Source organism: Arachis hypogaea, chromosome 6, assembly GCF_003086295.3.
Source record: "Arachis hypogaea cultivar Tifrunner chromosome 6, arahy.Tifrunner.gnm2.J5K5, whole genome shotgun sequence".
Taxonomy (NCBI): Eukaryota; Viridiplantae; Streptophyta; class Magnoliopsida; order Fabales; family Fabaceae; genus Arachis; species Arachis hypogaea.
Window position 1 is genome coordinate 75,865,922 of NC_092041.1, and position 4,887 is coordinate 75,870,808.

The following is a 4,887-nucleotide window of genomic DNA, read 5'->3' on the forward strand; positions in this document are numbered from 1 at the left end:
AAAAGTTTTCAAAAATCTTTCAAAAATTTTTCTTTATTGTTGTTTTCTTAAAATATAATTTTCGAAAAAAATAAATAAAATACAAAAAAAAATCATAAAATCATAAAAATAAAAAATATTTTGTGTTTCTTGTTCAAGTCTTGAGTCAACTTTTAAGTTTGGTGTCAATTGCATGCTTTAAAAAAATTTTCTTGCATTTTTCGAAAATTCATGCATTCATGGTGTTCTTCATGATCTTCAAGTTGTTCTTGACAAGTCTTCTTGTTTGATCTTGATGTTTTCTTGTTTTGTGTTGTTTGTTGTTTTTCATATGCATTTTTTTGTTTGTTAGAGTCCATGCATTAAAGATTTCTAAGTTTGGTGTCTTGCATGTTTTCTTTGCATCAAAAATTTTTCAAAATTATGTTCTTGATGTTCATCATGATCTTCAATAGTGTTCTTGGTGTTCATCTTGACATTCATAGTGTTCTTGCATGCATTCTTCGTTTTGATCCATAAAGAAAAGAGAAAAACACAAAAATGACGTTTTTATTTTTTTCTCTCTCATCATTAAAAATTCAAAAAAATCAAAAAAATATCTTGTCCTTAATTCTCTCCAAATTTTCAAAAATTTGAGTTGACTTAGTCAAAAAATTTTTAAAATTAGTTGTTTCTTACAAGTCAAGTCAAATTTTCAAATTTAAAAATTTTATCTTTTCAAAATCTTTTTCAAAAATCATATCTTTTTCATTTTTTTTATTATTTTCGAAAAAATCCAAATATCTTTTTCAAAATATTTTCAAAATCTTTTTCTTATCTTTATATCAAATTTTTGAAATTACACTAACAAGTAATATGATTGATTCAAAAATTTGAAGTTTGTTACTTTCTTGTTAAGAAAGGTTCAATCTTCAAAATCTAGTATCATATCCTTTTAAGTTTCTTGTTAGTTAAGTAATTAATTTTAATTTTAAAATTAAATCTTTTTCAACCATATCTTATCTATCTTATCTTTTAATCTTATCTTTTTCAAAATTTTATCTTTTTCAATTTTGATTTCAAAATATCTTAACTTCTTATCTTCTTATCTTTTCAAATTTGATTTTAATATCTTTTTCAACTAACTATTTGACTTTTTATTTGTTTCTTATCTTTTTTAAAACCACCTAACTACTTTTCCCCCTCTAATTTTCGAAAATACCTCCCTCTTTTTCAAAAAAATTCTTTTTAATTGTTTAAATTTTAATTTTAATCATATCTTATCTTTAATTTTCGAAAATCACTAACCACTTTTTCAAAATTATTTTCGAAATTCTCTATTTCTCCTTCTATCTATTTATTTATTTATTCACTAACCCTTCTCTTCATCTCTCTTCATCTCAGATCACCACCTCTATCTTTACCCATTCTTCTTCACTACTCTGCCCTTTTTTTCTTCTACTAACATAAAGGAATCTCTATACTTTGACATAGAGGATTCCTCTTTCTTTTCTTGTTCTCTTCTTCCCTATATGAGCAGGAACAAGGAAAAAGACACTCTTGTTGAAGCTGATCCAGAACCTGAAAGGACTCTGAAGAGGAAACTAAGAGAAGCTAAACTACAACAATCCAGAGGCAACCTTTCTAAAATTTTCGAACAAGAGAAGGAGATGGCAGCTGAACCCAACAACAATAATGCAAGGAGAATGCTTGGTGACTTCACAAAACCAACGTCCAAATTTGATGGAAGAAGCATCTCCATTCCTGCCATTGGAGCCAACAATTTTGAGCTTAAGCCTCAACTAATTGCTTTAATGCAACAAAACTGCAAGTTTTATGGACTTCCATCTGAAGATCCTTACCAATTTTTAACTGAGTTCTTGCAGATTTGTGAGACTGTTAAGACAAATGGAGTAGATCCTAAAGTCTACAGGCTCATGCTTTTCCCTTTCGCTGTAAGAGACAGAGCTAGAACATGGTTGGACTCACAACCTAAAGATAGTCTGGACTCCTGGGATAAGCTGGTCACAACCTTCTTGGATAAATTCTTTCCTCCTCAAAAGCTGAGCAAGCTTAGAGTGGATGTTCAGACCTTCAAGCAAAAAGATGGTGAATCCCTCTATGAAGCTTGGGAAAGATACAAGCAGATGACCAAAAAGTGTCCTTCTGACATGTTTTCAGAATGGACCACATTAGATATATTCTATTATGGTCTATCTGAGTTTTCGAAAATGTCACTGGACCATTCTGCAGCTGGATCCATTCACCTAAAGAAAACGCCTACAGAAGCTCAAGAACTTATTGACATGGTTGCAAATAACCAGTTCATGCACACTTCTGAGAGGAATTTTGTGAATAATGGGACGCCTCAGAGGAAGGGAGTTCTTGAAATTGATACTCTGAATGCCATATTGGCTCAGAACAAAGTGTTGACTCAGCAAGTCAACATGATCTCTTAAAGTCTGAATGGATGTCAAAATGCATCCAACAGTACTAAAGAGGTAGCTTCTGAAGAAGCTTGATCCTGAGAACCCTGCAATGGCAGAGGTTAATTACATGGGTGAACCTTATGGAAACACCTATAATTCATCATGGAGAAATCATCCAAATTTCTCATGGAAGGATCAACAAAAGCCTCAACAAGGCTTTAATAATGGTGGAAGAAACAGGCTCAGCAATAGCAAGCCTTTTCCATCATCTTCTCAGCAACGGACAAAGAATTCTGAACAGAGCCCCTCTAACTTAGCAAATATAGTCTCTGATTTGTCTAAGGCCACCTTAAGTTTCATGAGTGAAACAAGGTCCTCCATCAGAAATTTGGAGGCACAAGTGGGCCAGCTGAGTAAGAAAGTCATTGAAACTCCTCCCAGTATTCTCCCAAGCAATACATAAGAGAATCCAAAAGGAGAGTGCAAGGCCATTGATGTAATCAATATGGCCGAATGTACAAGGGAGGAGAAGGACGAAAATCCTAGTGAGGAAGACCTCCTGGGACGTCCCTCAAGCAAGAAGGAGTTCCTTATTGAGGACCTAAAGGAATCTGAGGCTCATATAGAGACCATAGAGATTCCACTAAATCTCCTTCTGCCATTCATGAGCTCTGAAGACTATTCCTCCTCAGAAGAGGATGAAGATGTAACTGGAGAGCAAGTTGCTCAATATCTAGGAGCTATCATGAAGCTGAATGCCATGTTGTTTGGTAATGAGACTTGGGAACATGAATCCCCCTTGCTCATTAGTGAACTAGATACACGGATTTAGAAAACTCTACCACAAAAGAGACAAGATCCTGGTAAATTCTTAATACCCTGTACCATAGGCACCATGACCTTTAACAAGGCTCTGTGTGACCTGGGGTCAGGCATAAATCTTATGCCACTCTCTGTAATGGAGAAACTAGAGATCATTGAGGTACAACCTGCCTTATTCTCACTTCAATTGGCAGACAAGTCAGTAAGACAAGCTTATGGATTAGTAGAGGACGTGTTAGTAAAGGTTTAAGGCCTTTACATCCCTGCTGATTTCATAATCTTAGACACCAGGAAGGAAGAAGATGAATGCATCATCCTTTGAAGACCCTTCCTAGCCACAGCAGAAGCTGTGATTGATGTTAGCAGAGGAGAATTAGTCCTTCAATTGAATGGGGACTACCTTGTGTTTAAAGCTCAAGGACCTTCCTCTGCAACCATGGAGAGGAAGCATGAAAAGCTTCTCTCAGTACAGAGTCAAAAAGAGCCCCACAGTCAAACTCTAAGTTTGGTGTTGGGAGGCCACAACCAAACTCTAAGTTTGGTGTTGAGAAGCCCCCTCATTCAAACTCTAAGTTTGGTGTTGGGAGGCCCTCATCATGCTCTGAATATCTGTGAGGCTCCATGAGAGCCCACTGTCAAGCTAATGACACTAAAGAAGCGCTTGTTAGGAGGCAACCCAATTTTTATATATCTAATTTTAATTTTATTTTATTGTTATTTTGTGTTTTATTAGGTTCATGATCATGTGGAGTCACGAAAAAAATACTAAAATTAAAAACAGAATCAAAAACAGCAAAAGAAAAATCACACCTTGGAGGAAGGACTTACTGGCATTTAAACGCCAGTAAGGTGCATCTAGCTGGCGTTCAACGCCAGAACAGAGCATGTTTCTGGCGCTGAACGCCAGAAACAAGCAACATCTTGGCGTTTGAACGCTAGGAATGTGCCTTGAGGAAAGCTGGCGCTGAACGCCAGTAACAAGCATGGAACTGGCGTTCAACGCCAGAAACATGCTACACATGGGCGTTGAACGCCCAAAGTGTGCATCACTTCGGCGTTTAAACGCCAGAATGGTGTGCAAAGGCATTTTACATGCCTAATTGGTGCAGGGATGTAAATCCTTGACACCGCAGGATCTGTGGCCCCTACAGAATCCCCATCTAACATATTCTCCCCTCTTCTCACTATTCATTCTCTCCTCCTCATAAACACACTTCCCAACAACTTCAATCTCTCTTCCCAATTACCCCCTTCACCACTCACATCAATCCACTCTTCTCCATAAACCCCACCTACCTTCAAAATTCAAAAATCTTTCCCACCCAAACCCACCCTATATGACCGAAACTACACCCACTCCCCTCCTTATATATATCCTTCCATTCTACCTCATTTTCACACAACACAAACCCCCTCTTCTACACCTTGGCCGAAACACCTTCCCTCACTCTCCTCGATATTTTCTTCTTCTTCTTCTCTTCTTTCTTCTCTTGCTCGAGGGTGAGCAATATTTTAAGTTTGGTATGGTCAAAGCATAATCTTTTTGTTTTTCCATTACCATCAATGGCACCTAAGGCCGGAGAATCCTCTAGAAATGGAAAAGGGAAGACAAAAGCTTCCACCTCCGAGTCATGGGAGATGGAAAGATTCATCTCCAAAAGCCATCAAGACCACTTCT

At 36.7% G+C, this 4,887-nt stretch overlaps 1 non-coding gene across 1 annotated transcript; it reads right to left on the bottom strand.

The window, feature by feature from the left end:
• Positions 1–2,027: 2,027 nt before the first annotated feature.
• LOC112700480 (small nucleolar RNA R71) lies at positions 2,028–2,131 on the bottom strand. Its single transcript, XR_003153390.1, has one exon. It is a non-coding gene; the product is annotated as a small nucleolar RNA R71 (small nucleolar RNA).
• Between the last annotated feature and the right edge of the window lie 2,756 nt (positions 2,132–4,887).